The sequence below is a fragment of the Bos indicus genome, chromosome 6 (assembly GCF_029378745.1).
Source record: "Bos indicus isolate NIAB-ARS_2022 breed Sahiwal x Tharparkar chromosome 6, NIAB-ARS_B.indTharparkar_mat_pri_1.0, whole genome shotgun sequence".
Lineage (NCBI taxonomy): Eukaryota > Metazoa > Chordata > Mammalia > Artiodactyla > Bovidae > Bos > Bos indicus.
The window spans coordinates 79891438-79914249 of NC_091765.1; positions in this window are offsets into that span (position 1 = coordinate 79891438).

Below are 22812 nucleotides of genomic sequence, written 5' to 3' on the forward strand. Positions count from 1 at the left end.
GTTAAATAACTTTGTACATACTATCCAATGTATCTGGCCCCCATTATCTTATATATAGCTAATGCAGTTAATATTAACACAGACAATGTAAGTAAAATGCATATAAGAATGTCTGCCATTGTTCAAGGGTCAAATATATATTATATATATAGTATATATAATATATAATTTATATTATATACATATATATATATTTATTTATACGTGTGTGTGTGTTTTAGTTGCTCAGTCATGTCTCCTCTTTGAAACCCCATAAACTATAGCTCACCAGGCTCCTCTTTCCATGGAGTTCTTCAGGCAAGAATGCTGGAGTGGGTAGCCATTCCCTTCTCCAGGGGATCTTCCCAATCCAGGGATGGAACTTGAGTCTTCTTCATTGCAGGCAGATACTTTACCATCTGAACCACCAGGAAAGTCCAAGAATACTGGAGTGGGTAGCTATTCTCTTCTCCAAGAAATCTTTCTGATCCAGGGATCAAACCCTATATATACACATATATTAATATTAATAAAATTTAGTCAGCCATGAAAAAGAAGGAAATCCTGCCATTTTATTGTAAGAGTAGATCTTGAGGGCATTATGCTAAGTGAAATAAGTCAGACAGAGAAAGACACATACTGTATAACATCGCTTGTATGTATAATCCAAAAGAGCAAGACTCATAGAAAGAGAGAACAAAGGAGAATGTTTGAATGTCTGACACAGATATATATTCAAAAAATTTTGTGTTACCATATAAGAATAATGAATATCATCACTGTTACTATTGTACAGAGCTCTCATGTGAGTGTTTCCATCTGAATTTGAGATTTGAAATCCCTCAGCATTTGAAAAAGTTTAAAATATATGAGATTTTCAAGGGAAAACAGATGTAAAAAGAAAAAAGTTAAAAATCAGAATCATCAAAAATTGTCTGTCACATGACAATGAATTAATGAAGTATGTAAAATAAAATAAAATGGAAGAAATCAGTGATTAAACATTCTGAAGCCAATTAACATAATCCAACACATCAACAGACTATAGAATAAAAATCATGATTATATCAATTGATGTAGAAAAAATGTTTGACAAAATGCAAAGCACTTTCATAGTAAAACTTCTCAGTCAACTAGGAATATAGGGGAACTCTCTCAACTTGTTAAGGGTCATCTATAAAAGTCTACAGCTAACATCATACTTAAATGTGAGAAACTTGAAACTTTTCTTCTAAGCTTAGGAGTAAGTCAAGGGTGTCTCCTCTTACCACCCTTAAAAAAAAAAATATTAGAAGCTCTTGCCAATATAATAAGGCAAGGAAAAGAAATTCAAGGTATACAGGCTGAGAAATAAGACTGTCTTTATTCAGATATGACTTGATTATTTACGGAGGAAATCCAAACCAACTGGCAAAAAGATACTTGGGACAAAGAAGCAGTTATACCTAGGATGTAGGACACAAGGTTAAAATATAAAAGCCAATCAATTTCCTATATATCTGCAACAAACAAGTGGAATTTATCAATAAAATTAAAAACAAATTTTACACTAGCACCCCAAAAATTCAATATACAAGTATAAATATACTAACAGATATATAAAATATCTACATGAAGAAACCAATTATATCCAATAATTGTGACAAATAAATCACTCTAGATTGAGATGTTGGCAGTGGGGAGTGTGTGTGTGTGCTGAGGTAAAAGATTCATGGGAACTCTGTACCTTCTCCTTAATTTTGCTGTAACCTAAAAAAAATACTCAAAAAATAAAGTCTATTTAGAAAAAAAAATTGAAAACTAATTGAGAAAAGAATCATGGTTCTAAATCAAATTTAAGAAATCAAATTTAAAAATAACAAACTTTATTTTTGAGTGACTATAACAGGCTCTGTTTTCAACTTTTTTGTACATTTTCTAATTATTCTTCTCTTAATGGTCAAGAAAGTAAAAAGATTCTTCAAAAATATCATAGTAGTTTGCATCTTTAATCACTAAAGTGCTTTCCACCACATGGTAATTTAGGGTTTTACTTTCCTCCTATATGTTGACTTCAATATGTATGAAGTGAAGTGAAGTTGCTCAGTCATGTCCGACTCTTTGCGACCCCATGGACACCAGGCTCCTCCGTCCGTGGGATTCTCCAGGCAAGAATACTGGAGTGGCTTGCCATTTCCTTCTCCATGGAATCTTCCCGACCCAGGGATTGAACCTGGGTCTCCCTCATTGTAGACAGACGCTTTACAGTCTGAGCCACCATCAGATCAGATTAGATCAGATCAGTCGCTCAGTCGTGTCTGACTCTTTGAGACCCCATGAATCGCAGCACGCCAGGCCTCCCTGTCCATCACCAACTCCTGGAGTTCACTCAGACTCACCTCCAATCGAGTCAGTGATGCCATCCAGCCATCTCATCCTCTGTCGTCCCCTTCTCCTCCTGCCCCCAATCCCTCCCAGCATCAGAGTCTTTTCCAATGAGTCAACTCTTCGCATGAGGTGGCCAAAGTACTGCAGTTTCAACTTTAGCATCATTCCTTCCAAAGAAATCCCAGGGCTGATCTCCTTCAGAATGGACTGGTTGGATCTCCTTGCAGTCCAAGGGACTCTCAAGTGTCTTCTCCAACACCACAGTTCAAAAGCATCATTCTTTGGTGCTCAGCCTTCTTCACAGTCCAACTCTCACATCCATACATGACCACAGGAAAAACCATAGCCTTGACTAGACAGACCTTTGTTGACAAAGTAACGTCTCTGCTTTTGAATATGCTATCTAGGTTGGTCAAAACTTTCCTTTAAAGGAGTAAGCATCTTTTAATTTCATGGCTGCAGTCACCATCTGTAGTGATTTTGGAACCCAGAAAAATAAAGTCTGACGCTGTTTCCACCGTTTACCCATCTATTTCCCATGAAATGATGGGACCAGATGTCATGATCTTCATTTCCTCAATGTTGAGCTTTAAGCCACCATCAGATCAGATCAATCGCTCAGTCGTGTCCGACTCTTTGCAACCCCATGAATCGCAGCACACCAGGCCTTCCTGTCCATCACCAATTCCTGGAATTCACTGAGACCCACGTCCATCAAGTCAGCGATGCCATCCAGCCATCTCATCCTCTGTCATCCCCTTCTCCTCCTGCCCCCAATCCCTTCCAGCATCAGAGTCTTTTCCAATGAGTCAACCCTTCATATGAGGTGGCCACCATAGATCTTGTTAATTTTGCAAGTGAGTTATAAGGCACTGAAAAGGCTTGTTTACTGTTTAAACACTTTGGCCAGAAAGTGACATACTCTACTGTTGATTATATTTTATTGGCAAGTGCTAATCACATGACAAACTCTAGAAACAAGAGCAACTGAGGAATACAGTATTTGGCTTTTCAATCTTTTTCTAGTGACAACTGTATATTAAGAGGACCCACAGTGCTGTGCTATAGATGGTTATCTGTTTCTGGGCCTGCATACTCAGTCATGTCTAACTCTTTATAACCTCAGGGACTATAACCTGATAGGCTCTGCTCTCCAAGGAATTTTCTAGGCAAGATTACTGGATTGGGTTGGCAATTCCTACTCCAGGGGATCTTCCTGACCAAAGGATCAAACCCACATTACCTGCTTGGCAGGTGGATTCTTTACCACTGAGCCACTTGGTAAGCAACAGAGATATATCTAGAAATAAAATTACTGCTGATAGACTTAGGGGCTTCCCTGGTGGCTCAGTGGTAAAGACACTGCTTACAATGCAGAAGACCTGGGTTGGATCCCTGGATGGGGAAAATCCCCTAGAGGAGGTCATGGCAACCCACTCTAGTACTCTTGCATAAAGAATCCCATGGACAGAGGTGCTTGGCAGGTTGCAGTCCATAGGACATGACCAAAGTGACTAAGCAGCAGATGAGAGATTAATTGGAGTTGAGAGTTGTTAATGGTAAGATTCAAAGACAATGAGTGATGCATAGCACAGTCATTCCATTTATGGCAATAGGGCATAAATCATAGTTGGTAATGCCAGTGATGTTAAAATTATTAAAATTAAGTCAAAACCTTAGTTTGGGAAATTTTAACATTAAGATGCTTAAAAGATTTCCAGGTGGACAAAAATTAGAAAGTGGCTTGAAAGGTAGCTTGAAAGATTTCCAGGTGGCCAAGATTTCCAAGAATCAAGAGCTTTACAAAGAGACTAAAACTGAAAAGCTTATACCAAAACTTATTTAAACTCACGTGGAAAAAAAATGAAATCAAAGTGTTAGTCGCTTGGTCATGTCCTATTCTTTGCAACCCCATGGATTGCAGCCTGGCAGGCTTCTCTGTCCATGGAATTCTCTAGGTAAGAATACTGGAGTAGGTAGCAATTCTTTTCTTTAGGGGATCTTCCCAACCTAGAGATTGAACCTGGGTCTCCTGCATTGCAAATAGATTATTTACTATTTGAGTCATTAGGGAAGCCCTTAAGTTTATGTAGTACCTTTCTATCTATTTCTACAAAAATATGAGTAGATCCAATATTAGCTTTCAATTTTGAAAATCAGTATTTTTAATTTGGAATCTGTCTCAGTAAGTTCTGAAAACACCCCTTCTCATCAGGGTGATTAAAAACTATAATTTAAAAGTTTTCTCTGACTTAGATTCAGCTATCTTCTAATATACTGGATTATATAGTACTCAGAATAAAAACCACTAGTCCTGGAATCATAGTATCTTTTTCTCTACATTCAGTAGGTTAGGTAAATAATTGGCATGCCATTTAATCAAGTAATTTAACCTCTTTACAACTCCAATTCTTCATGGAAATAGATGCATATTGTAAAAAAAAAAAAAAAATTACTCCTAAAAATCTATGAAGGTCAAAAGTAATAATATGTGTAAAGTATATGACAAATGCAAAACAAAGGATTTTGTGGTACTATCAATACTGGTTAGAGTATACTTTAGGATAAAAATATCCAGTCCCATCACTTTAAGGCAAATAAGATGAGGAAATAATGGAAACAGCAACAAATTTATTTTCTTGGGCTCCAAAATCACTGCAGATGGTGACAGTAGCCATGAAAACGAAAGACTCTTTCTCTTTGGTAGAAAAGCTATGACCAACCTAGACAGCATATTAAAAAGCAGAGACATTACTTTGCCACCAATGGTCCATCCTCCATAAATGTGAGGCTTTGGAGTCATGCAAATACGTTTTGCCTTGGCATATGTGTGATTACAATGGTTTGTGATTTACGATTTTTTTTTCTTTAATGTGTATGTGTGTTTCTGTCAGTCTTCTGTCCATATATATATCACAGTTTGAAGAAAATTTTCCTATTAAAAAACAAATGAGAATGAACAAAAAGAAACAGACAAAACAAAACAAACAGCCCCAAACAAGACAAAACAAGATCAAACACTGAATGAACAAAGAAAGGGGCAGCATGCAGAATTAGCAAGATTGGCTAGCCAACTGGACCTTACTTTCTATAACCTTAAAGTCTTCATATGTTATCTAGATTATTATTCCATTGATCAATTTGCAAAATGAATTTATTCTCAGAACGTGATTATAAACAAATTTAACAACAGAATGATTCAATCAGATATGCACACAATATGATGAGTCACTCATTTTGGAAATTATAATTTTTTAAGCACATATACACACTTCAAAATTTTCCCATTTTATTATATTTATGTATGGAGAGTGTCAAATCTACCATCTGAACCCCCACAGAAGTCCAACGTCATGTCAAATCTAAATTTATTATGAATATCTGTATTCTCAACATTCATTCTAGTATGCTAAGATTTCTAGGTTATATGTGGACATATAGTTACAGGCTATAGTTGTGGTGAGGAATATATTATCTTAACTATGACAGCTATCATATTCATATCAGATCTAATTGGACCTTACTCTGCAGTCATCAAAAGTGTAAAGTATACTACTTTTGTGACTTGCTTTATTATAATACTATGTTGTTTCTAGTTAGAGTGAGATTTTAATTACAGTTTTTTTCTCCCTCTTGATCTTTCTCACTTTCTTCCTAATTATGGTGGGAATATCAGCTAATAAAAGTATCAGATCACTTCAAAAAGAAAAGAAAAAGCAAAGTAACATAATTGGAGTTATGCCTATACTATTTTATAATGGGGCTTGAATTGCTTTAACTGCTGAACTTAATCACCACTACTGTAACCTTTTTATTTTAAAGCTTATATTCATTTTTATTTTAGTAGAATTACCTACAAAAATAATATTTGATTCTTTTCTGGATTAAAATAATAATATGCCCTAAATTATGTCATTGATTTAATCTTTGTCCAAATAAAATCAGAAGCCACTGAAGACATTTGAGAAGAGGAATGACAAAATCTAACTTGATATGTGATGTGTTGAAACTGGGACACATAAAATCCATATATATTGGATCTATTTATTCTTTTTTCTCAGTTTTTTTTTAATTGAATAAAAAGTTTTTTTTTAATTATATAGTGCTTTAAAATTTCAAAAAGTTTCAAAATACATGATTTCACATAATCCCATAATAACATTTTTCCTCCTCTACCCCATATTTGCCCCTACCCCTTTCCTCTTCTTACTGGTAACCGTAAGTTTAATTTCTATATCTGTGAGTCTAATTCTTTTTTGTTTGATTAACTAGTTGGTTGTATTTTTTAGATCTCACATATAAATGATCAGGGAAGGGTTTATTTATTCTTAATTCAATAAGAAAGTTATGACCAACCTAGATAGCATATTAAAAAGCAGAGACATTACTTTGTCAACAGAGGTCAGTCTAGGAAAGGCTATGGTTTTTCCAGTAGTCATGTATGGATGTGAGAATTGGACTGTGGAGAAAGCTGAGTGCCGAAGAATTGATGCTTTTGAACTGTGGTGTTGGAAAAGACTCTTGAGACTACCTTAGACTGCAAGGAGATCCAACCAGTCCATCCTAAAGGAGATCAGTCCTGGGTGTTCATTGGAAGGACTGATTTTGAAGCTGAATCTCCAATATTTTGGTCACCTGATGCAGAGAACTGACTCATTGGAAAAGACCCTGATGCTTGGAAAGATTGAGGGCAGGTGGCGAAGGGGATGAAAGAGGATAAGATGGTTGGATGGCATCACCCATTGAATGGACATGGGTTTGGGTGGACTCCGGCAGTTGGTGATGGACAGGAAGGCCTGGTGTGCTGAGATTCACAGGGTTGCAAAGAGTCCAACATGACTGAGTGACTGAACTGAACTGAATAGTCATCTGTAAATTCATCTATAACAAACTGTAAGCTCAAACTGAAGAAAACCTAAAAATTGCTTTTCACCAAGTAATTTGATTTTCATCATCTCTTCTTAAAATCTTCAAGGGTGAAGTAGACATTATGCTCTTTGAGTTGCTACATAGCATAGAAAATTAGAAAGCTTTCTGATTCATTTAATAAGGTATTATAGCTGGTTATTAAAAGACATCACAAATCAATACTGAAGATGATTCACATTTTTATAACAAACACAAAATTATCAACTCAAATATTAGGAAATCAAGTTAGAAGTTTTAATTAGTTACAATAGAGAAAGTCTGCTGATCTGATATTAAAACAATCAGCATCAGTGTCTCTTTTGCTGTCTCATATACAGAGTTATTGTTACCATCTTTCTAAATTCCATATATATGTGTTAGTATACTGTATTTATGTTTTTCCTTCTGGCTTACTTCACTCTGTATAATAGGCTCCAGTTTCATCCACCTCATTAGAACTGATTGAAATGTATTCTTTTTAATGGCTGAGTAATACTCCATTGTGTATATGTACCACTGCTTTCTTATCCATTCATCTGCTGATGGACATCTAGGTTGCTTCCATGTCCTGGCTATTATAAACAGTGCTGCGATGAACATTGGGGTACACGTGTCTCTTTCCCTTCTGGTTTCCTCAGTGTGTATGCCTAGCAGTGGGATTGCTGGATCATAAGGAAGTTCTATTTCCAGTTTTTTAAGGAATCTCCACACTGTTCTCCATAGTGGCTGTACTAGGTTGCATTCCCACCAACAGTGTAAGAGGGTTCCCTTTTCTCCACACCCTCTCCAGCATTTATTATTTGTAGACTTTTGGATCGCAGCCATTCTGACTGGGGTGAAATGGTACCTCATAGTGGTTTTGATTTGCATTTCTCTGATAATGAGTGATGTTGAGCATCTTTTCATGTGTTTGTTAGCCATCTGTATGTCTTCTTTGGAGAAATGTCTATTTAGTTCTTTGGCCCATTTTTTGATTGGGTCGTTTATTTTTCTGGAGTTGAGCTGTAGGAGTTGCTTGTATATTTTTGAGATTAGTTGTTTGTCGGTAGCTTCATTTGCTATTATTTTCTCCCATTCTGAAGGCTGTCTTTTCACCTTGCTAATAGTTTCCTTTGATGTGCAGAAGCTTTTAAGGTTAATTAGGTCCCATTTGTTTATTTTTGCTTTTATTTCCAATATTCTGGGAGGTGGGTCATAGAGGATCCTGCTGTGATGTATGTCTTATGGACTCTGTGGGAGAGGGAGAGGGTGGGAAGATTTGGGAGAATGGCATTGAAACATGTAAAATACCATGTAGGAAACGAGTTGCCAGTCCAGGTTCGATGCACGATGCTGGATGCTTGGGGCTGGTGCACTGGATGGCCCAGAGGGATGGTATGGGGAGGGAGGAGGGAGGAGGGTTCGGGATGGGGAACACATGTATACCTGTGGCGGATTCATTTTGATGTTTGGCAAAACTAATACAATTATGTAAAGTTTAAAAATAAAATAAAACTAGGAAAAAAAAAAAGAAGAAACAAACAACAAAAAAATAAATAAAACAATCAGCAAAACAATGAAACAAAACCTGAATGGTAATATTTGTCAATTTCCATTACATAAATACTCTCATCATTGTCTATTTCATGTTAACAATGACACGTTACCTAACACAGAGTTAGGAAGAAATAAGCATGTGACCATATATCATTTCTACTCTACAGGTGCAATAGACATATTAATAAATTACTTCAGAAGCAGAGAGAGCAGTAACATTTAGTAAAAAAGAAAGTTACAAATTTTGACTATTTGTTTTTAACATTATTGTAACTTTGCATCCTTTCACTTGTAAAAGCACCTGTATTTAACATGTGTAAACTTTTTACACTGAATATTTATTGAATATTTACTGAATATTTAACAATAGGCTATTGGAAGCCTACATAAGCTGAGTCTAGTATATCACTGCATTCACTTATTTATCTATCTGTATATGTATTTAACCAAGCGTAAAACAATTGGTGGATGCCCAACTTTATGCCCCACTCTTTTTTTTTAATATAAATTTATTTATTTTAATTGGAGGCTAAGTACTTTACAATATTGTATTGGTTTTGCCATACATCAACATGAATCTGCCATGGGTGTACACGTGTTCCCCATCCTGCAACCCCCTCTCACCTCCCTCCCCTTATCATCCCTCTGGATCATCCCAGTGTACCAGCCTTGAGCATCCTGTATTATGCATTGAACCTGGACTGGTGATTCATTTCGTATATGATATTATACATGTTTCAATGCCATTCTCCCAAATCATCCCACCCTCTCCCTCTCACACAGACTCCAAAAGACTGTTCTGTACATCTGTGTCTCTTTTGCTGTCTCACATACAGGGTTATCGTTACCATCTTTCTAAATTCCATTTATATACGTTAGTATACTGTATTGGTGTTTTTCTTTCGGGCTTACTTCACTTTGTATAATAGGCTACAGTTTCATCCACCTCATTAGAACTGATTCAAATGCATTCTTTTTATGGCTGAGCAATACTCTATTGTGTATATATACCACAGCTTTCTTATCCATTCATCTGCTGATGGACATCTAGGTTGCTTCCATACTCTGCCTATTATAAACAGTGCTGAGATGAACATTGGTGTACACGTGTCTCTTTCAATTCTAGTTTCCTTGGTGTGTATGCCTAGCGGTGGGATTGCTGGGTCATAAGGCAGTTCTATTTCCAGTTTTTTAAGGAATTTCCACACTGTTCTCCATAGTGGCTGTACTAGCTTGCATTCCCACCAATAGTGTAAGAGGTCTCCCTTTTCTCCACATCCTCTCCAGCATTTATTGCTTATAGCCTTTTGGATCACTGCCATTCTGACTGGCATGAAATGGTACCTCATAGTGGTTTTGATTTGCATTTCTCTGATAATCAGTGATGTTGAGCATCTTTTCATGTGTTTGTTAGCCATCTGTATGTCTTCTTTGGAGAAATGTCTATTTAGATCTTTGGCCCAATTTTTGATCAGGTCATTTTTCTTTTCTGGAGTTGAGCTGTAGGAGTTGCTTGTATATTTTTGAGATTAATTATTTGTCAGTTGCTTCATTTGATATTATTTTCTTCCATTCTGAAGGCTGTCTTTTCACCTTGCTTACAGTTTCCTTTGTTGTGCAGAAGCTTTTAAGTTTCATTAGGTCCCATTTGTTTATTTTTGCTTTTATTTCCAATATTCAAGGAGGTGGGTCATAGAGGATCCTGCTGTGATTTATGTCCGAGAGTGTTTTGCCTATGTTCTCTGCTAGGAGTTTTATAATTTCTGTTGGTATGTTTAGATATTTAATCCATTTTGAGTTTATTTTTGTGTATGGTGTTAGAAAGTGTTCTAGTTTCATTCTTTTAGAAGTGGTTGACCAGTTTTCCCAGAACCACTTGTTAAAGAGATTGTCTTTTCTCCATTGTATATTCTTGCCTCCTTTGTCAAAGATAAGGTGTCCATTGGTGCTTGGATTTATCTCTGGCTTTCTATTTTGTTCCATTGATTTATATTTCTGTCTTTGTGCCAGTACCATACTGTCTTGATGACTGTGGCTTTGAAGTAAAGCCTGAAGGAAAGGAACAGGATAAAGGCCCATGAAACCAAACAAAAGAGGAAGAGGTAGAGAATCTACCTGATAAAGAATTCCAAATAATGATAGTGAAAATGATCCAAAATCTTGAAATCAAAATGGAATCACAGATAAATATCCTGGAGACAAGGATTGAGAAGAAGCAAGAAAGGTTTAACAAGGACCTATAAGAAATAAAAAAGAGTCAATATATAATTAATAATGGTATAAATGAGATCAAAAACACTATGGAGGGAACAAATAGTAGAATACAGAGGCAGAAGATAGGATTAATGAAGTAGAAGATAGAATGGTAGAAATAAATGAATCAGAGAGGAAAAAAAGAAAAACAAATTAAAAGAAATGAGGACAATCTCAGAGACCTCTGGGAGAATGTTAAATGCTCCAACATTCGAATCATAGGAGTCCCAGAAGAAGAAGACAAAAAGAAAGATCATGAGAAAATACTTGAGGAGATAATATTTGAAAACTTCCCTAAAATGGGGAAGGAAATAATCACTCAAGTCCAAGAAACCCAGGAAGTCCCAAACAGGATAAACCCAAGGTGAAATACCCCAAGACACATATTAATCAAATTAACAAAAATCAAACACAAAGAACAAATATTAAAAGCAACAAGGGAAAAGCAACAAATAACACACAAGGGAATTCCCATAAAGATAACAGCTGATCTTTCAATAGAAACTCTTCAGGCCAGGAGGGAATGGCAGGACATACTTGAAGTGATGAAAGAAAATAACCTACAAGCCAGATTATTGTACCCAGCAAGGATCTTATTTATATATGAATGAGAAATCAAAAGCTTTACATGCAAGCAAAAGCTGAGAGAATTCAGCACCACCAAACCAGCTCTCCAACAAATGCTAAAAAATCTATTCTAGACAGGAAACACAAAAAGGGGCTGTATAAACTCGAACCCAAAACAATAAAGTAAATGGCAACGGGATCATACTTATCAATAATTACCTTAAACGTAAATGGGTTGAATGTCCTAACCAAAAGACAAAGACTGCCTGAATGGATACAAAAACAAGACCCCTATATATGTTGTCTACAAGAGACCCACCTCAAAACAAGGCACACATACAGACTGAAAGTGAAGGGCTGGAAAGATATTCCACACAAATAGAGACCAAAAGAAAGCAGGAGTAGAAACACTCATATCAGATAAAATAGACTTTAAAACAAAGGCTGTGAAAAGAGACAAAAATGGGCAATACATAATGATCAAAGGATCAATCCAAGAAGAAGATATAACAATTATAAATATATATACACCCAACATAGGAGCACTGCAATATGTAAGACAAATGCTAACAAGTATGAAAGGGGAAATTAACAATAACACAATAATAGTGGGAAACTTTAATACCCCACTCACACCTATGGATAGATCAACTAAACGGAAAATTAACAAGGAAACACAAACTTTAAATGATACAATAGACTAGTTAGACCTAATTGATATCTATAGGACATTTCACCCCCAAACAATGAATTTCAGCTTTTTCTCAAACGAAAACAGAACCTTCTCCAGGATAGACCACATCCTGGGCCATAAATCTAGCCTTGGTAAATTAAAAAAAGAAAAAAAGAAATAATTCCAAGCATCTTTTCTGACCACAATGCAGTAAGATTAGATCTCAATTACAGGAGAAAAACTATTAAAAGTTCCAACATATGGAGGCTGAACAACATGCTGCTGAATAACCAACAAATCACAGAAGAAATAAAAAATAAATCAAAATATGCATAGAAATGAATGAAAATGAAAACACAACAACCCAAAACCTGTGGGACACTGTAAAAGCACTGCTAAGGGTAAGATTCATAGCAATACAGGCATACCTCAAGAAACAAGAAAAAAAGTCAAATAAATAACTTAACTCTATACCTAAAGCAACTAGAAAAGGAAGAAATGAAGAACCCCAGGGTTAGTAGAAGGAAATAAATCGTAAAAATTAGGGCAGAAATAAATGCAAAAGAAACAAAAGAGATCATAGCAAAAATTAACAAAGCCAAAAGGTGGTTCTTTGAGAAGATAAATAAAATTGACAAACCATTAGCCAGATGCATCAAGAAACAAAGAGGGAAAAATCAAATCAATAAAATTAGAAATGAAAATGGAGAGATCATGACAAACAACAAAGGATTATAAGAAGACTACTGTCAGCAATTATATGCCAATAAAATGGACAACGTGGAAGAAATGGACAAATTCTTAGAAAAGTACAACTTTCCAAAACTGGACCAGGAAGAAATAGAAAATCTTAACAGACCCATCACAAGCACTGAAATTGAAACTGTAATCAGAAATCTTCCAGCAAACAAGAGCTCAGGTCCAGACGGTTTCACAGCTGAATATTACCAAAAATTTAGAGAAGAGCTAACACCTATCCTACTCAAACTCTTCCAGAAAATTGCAGAGAAAGGTGAACTTTCAAACTCATTCTATGAGGCCTCCATCCATACCAAAACCTGACAAAGATGCCACAAAAAAAGAAAACTACAGGCCAATATCACTGATGAACATAGATGCAAAAATCCTTAACAAAATTCTAGCACTCAGAATCCAACAACACATTAAAAAGATCATACATCATGACCAAGTGGGCTTTATCCCAAGGATACAAGGATTCTTCAATGTCCACAAATCAATCAATGCAATACACCACATTAACAAATTGAAAAATAAAAGCCATATGATTATCTCAATAGATGCAGAGAAAGCCTTGGACAAAATTCAACATCCACTTATGATAAAAACTCTCTAGAAAGCAGGAATAGAAGGAACATACCTCAACATAATAAAAGCTATATATGACAAACCCACAGCAAACATTATCCTCAATGGTGAAAAATTGAAAGCATTTCCCCTAAAGTCAGGAACAAGACAAGGGTGCCCACTTTCATCACTACTATTCAACATAGTTTTGGAAGTTTTGGCCACAGCAATCAGAGCAAAAAAAGAAATAAAAGGAATCCAAACTGGAAAAGAAGAAATAAAACTCTCACTGTTTGCAGATGACATTATCCTCTACATAGAAAACCCTAGACTCCACCAGAAAATCACTAGAGCTAATCAATGAATATAGTAAAGTTGCAGGATATAAAATAAACACACAGAAATCCCTTGCATTCCTATATACTAATAATGAGAAAATAGAAAGAGAAATTAAGGAAACAATTCCATTCACCATTGCAATGAAAAAAATAAAATACTAGGAATATATCTACCTAAAGGAACTAAAGATCTATATATAGAAAACTATAAAACATTGGTGAAAGAAATCAAAGAGGACACTAATAGATAGAGAAATATACTGTGTTCATGGATTGGAAGAATCAATATAGTGAAAATGAGTATACTACCCAAAGCAATCTATAGATTCAATGCAATCCCTATCAATCTACCAAAGGTATTTTTCACAGAGCTAGAACAAATAATTTCACAACTTGTATGGAAATACAAAAAACCTCGAATAAACAAAGCAATCTTGAGAAAGAAGAATGGAACTGGAGGAATCAGTTCCTCCAGTTCTGACTGAGGAACTGCCTGACTTCAGGCTCTACTACAAAGCCACAGTCACCAAGACAGTATTGTACTGGCACAAAGAGAAATATGCCCTGCTCTTAGAGCTCTTTGTGTGTTCTGTAGAGAATCTAAATTTTGCATTGGATCAGGTGAGAAGCAGAGTCTTTCTATGTTATGCAATTGTTTTAATGAAGTCAGAAATTCTTCATAAATCAGTGTCCACAAAGAGATGCTTTTTTTTTTTTTAATCATATAATGGAGTTGTACTGTGGTGTGCTTAGTCACTCAGTTGTGTCTCACTCTTTGCAACCCCTACTAAAGTCAAGAGCATACAATTGCAGTTTATCTTAGATGGAAACGTTTAATGTCTCTTCATAGATCTAACTACTTTTCATAAAATTAAAAAAAAATCACAAAAATACATATTCCTTTGGAGAAGAAAAATGCTTTCCAGTATAAAATAATAATAAGCAGAAACCTCAGTTAAATAGAAGTGGAAAACAAAAGGGGAAGCTCCTATTCTCTGTGACAAAAGTAGAACCCAATAGGAAGAAGACAAATGACAAACTCTTCTTTCCTGGCAAGAACTCAGCCAATGGAAGTCATGGATTCTGTTACCTGAACCATCCCAGTTTACTTTTTCCTTTTATAAAAGCATTCTCCTTCCCTTACCTTGTGTGGACTTGCACATGACTCACCATGTTTGCAGACGCCAAAGCGAAATTCTCTGTTGATTCCCAATAATTCCAATCTTTGCTGGACAAACATCTGGCAGTCTATTTGTATTAGGTCAACATAATAGGTAAACAAAAAGACAAAAATAAGCCTATTGTAAAACTTTATGAAAATTACATACATGAAAATGTTTCTAACTTATAAAAGATTCATTGGCTGAGATTCTAAAATTAGGTTTCTTTTATATTACTTTCAGTTCAGTTCAATTCAGTTGCTCAGTCGTGTCCGACTCTTTGTGACCCTGTGAATTGCAGCACACCAGGCCTCCTTGTCCATCACTAACTCCCGGAGTTCACTCAAACTCACATCCGTCAAGTTGGTGATACCATCTAGCCATCTCATCCTCTGTCGTCCCCTTCTCCTCCTGCCCCTACATTAATTTAGACAATTCATTAAAAAAAAAAAAAATTAAGGAAAACTGTATTGCTGAAAGAGTTGAGAGTTCTTCTCTCAAATGTAAAAAAGAAGTGCAATTTCTCATTAACCTCAATAAACGAGCTACTCTATTTCTCACTGCTGGTTACATAAAGATATTATGAAGTCAACACAGTAGATTAAATCTACTCAAAAAATATTTTCTTCCCAGCATGGATAGTAACAACTTCTGTCTGTTTTGATTTAAGTCAGTTTCAGAATATTGGAAAGCAACAGAGCCAGAAAATTCACTTATATTTACTTTGGTGGAATGTGTCTCCTGGATTAAGTGTAATTATCATCTAAGTGCATCTTTGATAGAAGAATATGACATAGGGCAATAGTTTGTATTATAAGTGAAACAACTATTATAGATGAAAAGATTTTTTTTTTTTTTACATTAGAATGAAAGTAATGAAGGACACATGGAACATCATGTGATTTACTATCACAGATAATATTTGGGGAAATAGAAAAATTAAATATCTTGCTGACAGGTTTTTTATTGTACCTAGTGAGCCAATTTATCTTATTAAAAATAAACAGAGCATGCTTAGGCTATGATAGTAGTCTTCTAAAGTGTTTCTTCAACATTTGATTTGTCACATTATGATTGTAGTTAGAGTAGAAGTACTAAAATTAATTTGTTTTTGTTTTTTTGGATGGCTTTTCTCTTTTTTTTTTTTTTAAGTTTTACAATATTGTATTAGTTTTGCCAAATATCGAAATGAATCTGCCACAGGTATACCTGTGTTCACCATCCTGAACCCTCCTCCCTCCTCCCTCCCCATACCCTCCCTCGGGGTCATCCCAGTGCACCAGCCCCAAGCATCCAGTATCGTGCATCAAACCTGGACTGGCAACTCGTTTCATACATGATATTATACATGTTTCAATGCCATTCTCCCAAATCTCCCCACCCTCTCCCTCTCCCACAGAGTCCATAAGACTGTTCTATACATCAGTGTCTCTTTTGCTGTCTTGTACACAGGGTTATTGTTTATATATATGCTTTCTAAATTCCATATATATGCTTTAGTATACTGTATTGGTGTTTTTCTTTCTGGCTTACTTCACTCTGTATAATAGGCTCCAGTTTCATCCACCTCATTAGAACTGATTCAAATATATTCTATTTAATGGCTGAGTAATACTCCACTGTGTATATGTACCACAGCTTTCTTATCCATTCATCTGCTGATGGACATCTAGGTTGCTTCCATGTCCTGGCTATTATAAACAGTGCTGCGATGAACATTGGGGTACACATGTCTCTTTCCCTTCTGGTTTCCTCAGTGTGTGTGCCCAGCAGTGGGATTGCTGGATCATAAGACAGTTCTATTTCCAGTTTTTTAAGGAATCTCCACACTGTTCTCCATAGTGGCTATACTAGTTTGCATTCCCACCAACAGTGTAAGAGGGTTCCCTTTTCTCCACACCGTCTCCAGCATTTATTGCTTGTAGACTTTTGGATCACAGCCATTCTAACTGGCGTGAAATGGTACCTTATAGTTGTTTATGCTAAAGTGAGGAGTCTGAAACTAGAAAACAGTTAATTCTTAGAATTTCAAAAAGTCATAAAAGTTACATTTCTTTTCAACCTGATGTATATGAAATAAAGTAGCCATTTACAGGAAATATAGAATGTCTATGCAATGGAATATATGTATCCTTCAAAGAATACCCACAACCTATAAAACACAGAAATCCATAGAATGACAAATAAAATATGAGTCTATGATCTATACACATAAAACCTACACAGACACACACACACACACACACACACACACACACACAGTCATATAGAACCACTGGAAGATACTTAATTCTATCTAGTTCATCAGTTCACTTGTAAACATTGTTCCCCCTGATTTGGAAAACTGTTATTCTTCTAGATTTAGCTTCTCAATTCGCAATTGTACTACAAGAAAGCTCAAACTCTACTTATTCCAGGATAATTCCCTTATCATTCCAGGATGAAATCTATAATCACCTCTGTGCTACTATAGATCCCTGTGTATAGTATTACTGCATTACTCATTTAGCTTGTTGAAATAATTATTTTACTGAAATTGAATCTCACTATGCCAGTTTTAGCAGGAACAGTTTTATTTCTTTCTTTTTTTTAAACTTTCTTCAAGCCCTTAGACAGTATGTAGTACATTTTCTATGAATGTTTATCGAATGAATTACAATGTTTTTATGATAACCATTTAAATAGAAAAAACACAGCATACATATATATTATCAGTCAAGGAAAATATCTTATTTTTAAATTGTGGTATGATATTGTCTGTTTTTTGGGACATGATGATTTCACTTCTTTTTTTTAAGAAAAATATCATTACATACTCATCAACTTTTATCCTATCAGTGATATCACTAATACTTTAATCTATAAAATATACTATAGATTATATTCAATTAATTTTATAACCATGCTACTCAATTACTAAGTCAATCTTTGATCTATCTTTTCAAAATAAATTTTCTAGTTATTTTTATACGTTTCAGCTGCATTGTTTTAGGTCATTGAAAAAAGATTAACGCAAACAATATAAAGCCAAAACACAGTTTTTTGTTGATTTTATTTCTATCTTTTATGTAAGTTTATTTTTCACATTTGAAATGAAAAAAAGGTATACTTCATTTAAATGAAAATTTCTGTTCCTATTTGAGAATATGTAGTGATTGGGTCAGACAGTAAACCATCTGTCTTCAATGCAGGAGACCCGGGTTCGATCCCCTGGAGAAGGAAATGGCAGCCCACTCCAGTATTCTTGCCTGGAAAATCCCATGGACAGTGGAGCCTGGTAGGCTACCGTCCATGGGTTCACAAAGAGTCGGACACAACTGAGTGACTTCACTTCACTTCATTTCAGTGATAATAATTGATATGTGCCTAATAGTTTAGTGGTAAAGAATTCATCTGCCAATGTAGGAGACAGGTTTGATCCCTGGGTCAGGAAGATCCCCTGGAGAAGAAAATGGCAACTCCCTCCACTGATCATGCCTGGGAATTCCCATGGACAGAGGAGCTCTGGAGGGCTACAATCCAGGGTATTGCAAATGAATCAGACACAACTGAGCAACTAAACAACAACAACAAAGATCAAGATCTGGAGATGCCATTGCACTGCTTCTTTGACAATATGACAGGACATACTCATTTTTATACATTCCAAACTCTTTGGAAAAAGACATAATTATTTTGTTGGGGAGCTAGTTAAAATCCTCCAGCCCCTTAGTTTTGTGGGATAATCAACAGCTAGGACTATTCTTGCCTGGAAAATTCCATGGACAGAGGAGACTGGTGGGCTACAGTCTGTGGGGTCACACAGTTGGACACAACTGAGCAACTGAGAACAGGTATCCATTGAGTTTGGCTGACATTATCTGTTCTTCACATAGATACTTTTGCTCTACATATATCATATTGTTTCTCTTGACATGAGAATAAAACCTATTTAACTGCCAAGCACAGCCCCAACTCTAACAAAGTGTTTTATATGTGATAGACTACCAGGACTAGATGAGTAAATGAATGCATGCATGCTCAGACTTTGCTATATAGTATCACTGACATATTTTAAACAAATGGTGTACTATGTATTAAATACATGCGAGGGATACCTAAGTTGGGAAGACCCCCTGGAGATGGAAATGACAACGAACTCAAATATTCTTGCCTGGGAAACCCCATGGATAGAGAAGTCTGAAAGGTTACAGTCCATGGAGTCCCAAAAAGTTAGATTCGACTTGGTGAATAAACAAACAAAAATAGCCTATACAATTCCACTGACTTACACGATTGCAGCTAAATAAATATTTTGTATTTAGCAAGTTGTCAATTAAGATGTAAATTAATTTTGTAGTCAAAATGTCTGAAAGAAATATCAAGGGTACACATAACCTCTACTTAATATATATTACACAATGTTACATGTTTGCCTATTATTATTAATTTTGAAAATGGTATCAAACTGTTAATGTACTTTAAAAAAATCTTCAAAAAATACAAAATTATATCAAAGAAGCTTCGTATAATGAAAGTAAGAGTGTAAAGTAAATTTTTCCCAAAATTTCAAATAAGTAAAAGCCAAAAAAGACTGAATCCTTTCAAATCTCATTCAGTTCAGTTCAGTTCAGTCGCTCAGTTGTGTCCGACTCTTTGTGACCCCATGTATTGCAGCACGCCAGGCCTCCCTATCCATCACTATCTCCCAGAATTCACTCAAACTCATGTTCATCGAGTTGGTGATGCCATCCAGCCATCTCATCCTCTGTCCTCCCCTTCTCCTCCTGCCCCCAATCCCTCCTAGCATCAGAGTCTTTTCCAATGAGTCAACTCTTCACATGAGGTGGCCAAAGTACTGGAGTTTCAGCTTTAGCATTATTCCTTCCAAAGAACACCCAGAACTGATCTCCTTTAAAATGGACTGGTTGGATCTTCTTGCAGTCCAAGGGACTCTCAAGAGTCTTCTCCAATACCACAGTTCAAAAGCATCAATTCTTTGGCGCTCAGCTTTCTTCACAATCCAACTCTCACATCCATACATGACCACTGGAAAAACCATAGTCTTGACTAGACGGACCTTTGCTGGTAATGTCTCTGATTTTCAATAATCTCATTAAGAATGACAAATATTTTAGAAATAAACTTTTATTAGAAAGCTGGAGTTGTTTTTTGATAGAAACATTGCATCACTTTGAAAGTACTAGGCAAATTAGTAAGATTTTAACAGGGACTACAAAAATGGAAGTCACAACTTGCCTATAGGTCTCCTTCTTGCCAGGAAAATAGTAATAATAGAAAAATATATTAAAGTTGAATAATTTTTATATGAGTAAAAAAACATAATATTTATGTATTGAGATGATAGAGCTAATTCAGGAAATCATAAGAATGTCAAATAGTTAAAATATGTTTATTATATTTATTCTATCACTTTAATCTATGAAAACAGAATGCTTTATTTCATAACTATAATATTCATGTCTCAAAATACCTTGTTCCAATCAAGATCCCAAATTAATTTATTTTACCCAACAAACTCTGAAAATAATATTTTATTAGAAACATTAAATTTTGAAGAGCTTAATAAACATGTATACTACCTATGATCCAGCTTTTCTGCTAACACAGGTGATAAAAGATGAGGTAAAAATTGTCTTCTACATTTAATGCTATTGGAGGCCACAGGGGAATAAAGAGAATAAATTGTGATCTAACATATGCAGTAACAGTGCTATATATAGATTGCTTTTTTGTTATTGTTGTTCAGTCGCTAATTTCTGTTCAATTCTTTGTAATCCCATGGTCTGCATCATGCCAGACTCCCCTGTCCTCCACTGTCTCCCTGAGTTTGCTCAAATCCATGTCCATTGAGTCAGTGATGTTACCTAACAGTCTCATTCTCTGCAGCCCCCTTCTCCTTATCTTCAATCTTTCCCAGCATCAGAATCCTTTACAATGAGTAGGCTTTTTTCATAAGGTGGCCAAAGTATTGCAGCTTCAGCTTCAGCATTAGTCCTTCCAATGAGTATTCAGGGTTGACTTCCTTTAGGATTGACTTGTTTGATCTCCTTGTTGCCCAAGGAACTCTCAAGAGTCTTCTCCAGCACTAGAATTCAAAAACAACAATTCTTCTGTTCTCAGCCATCTTAGTGATCCAACTCTCACATCCCTATTTGACTACTGGAAAAAACCATAGATTTGAGTGTATGGACATTTGTTGGCAATCTGATGCCTTTGCCTTTTAATACACTGTCTAGAGTCGACTTAGCTTTTCAATCAAGGAGCAAATGTCTTTTAATTTCATGGTTGCAGTCACCATCCACAGTGTTATTGGAGCCCAAGAAAATAAAATCTGTCACTGTTTCCACTTTTTCCCTTTCTATTTGCCATAAAGTGATGGGACCAGAGGCCATGATCCTTTTTTTCTTTTGAATGTTGAGTTTTAAGCCAGCTTTTTCACTCTCCTCTTTCACCCTCATCAAGAGGCTCTTTAGTTCCTCTTCATTTTCTTCCATTAGACTGGTATCATTTGCATATCTGGGATTGTTGATATTTCTCCTGGCAATATTGATTCCAGCTTTGATTCATCCAGTCTTGCCTTTCACATGATATACTCTTCATATAAATTAAATAAGCAGGATGACACTTGAGCATAAACTTGCTAGCGTGTTAAATGAGTGCAAACGTATGGTAGTTTGAACACTCTTTGGCATTGCCCTTCTTTATAATTGGAATGAAAACTGACATTTTCCAGTCCTTTGGCCACTGCTGAGTTTTCCAAATTTGCTGGCATACTAAGTGTAGCACTTTTACAGCATCATCTTTTAGGATTTGAAATAGCTCAGCTGGAATTCCATCACCTCCACTGGCTTTCTTCATAGAGATGTTTCCTAAAGGCCTTCATATGTTCACACTCCTGGATGTCCAGCTATAGGTAAGTGACCACACCATTGTGGTTATCTGGGTCATTAAGCCCTTTTCTGTATAGTTATTTTGTTTATTCTTCCCAGATCTTCTTAATCTCCCTAGTTTCTGTTAGGTCCTTACCTTTTCTATCCATTATCATGTCCATCCTTGCATGAAATCTTACCCTGATAACGCTGATTTTCTTGAAAAGATCTCTAGTCTTACATATTCTATTATTTTCCTCTATTTCTTTGCATTGCTCATTTAAAAAGACCTTCTTATCTCTTCTTTCTGTTCTTTGGAAATCTGCATTCAGTTGAGTATATCTTTCCCTTTCCCCTTTGACCTTCACTTCTCTTCTTTCCTCAGCTATTTGTAAAGCTTCTTCAGAGCACCACTTTGTCTTCTTACATCTCTTTTTTTCCTTTAGGATGGTTTTGGTCATTGCATCTTGTTCAGTGTTACAAACTTCTGTCTATAACTCTTCAGACACGTTGTCTACCACACCTAGTTCCTTGAATCTGTTTTTCACTTCCACGAATAATCATAAGATGTTTGATTTAGGTCATACTTGAATGGCCTAGTGCTTTCCCCTACTTTCTTCAATTTAAGCCTGAATTTTGCATTAAAGGGCTGATGATTTGAGCCACAGTGAGGTCCATGTTTTGTTTTTGCTGACTTGTCCAAAGAGCTTCTCCATCTTTGACTGAAAATAACATAATAAATCTGATTCAGTGTTGATAATCTGGTGATGTTCATGTACAGTGTTCTCTCTCGAGTTATTTAAAAAAAAAAAAAAAGTGTTTGCTATGACCTGCATTTTTTCTTGACACAACTC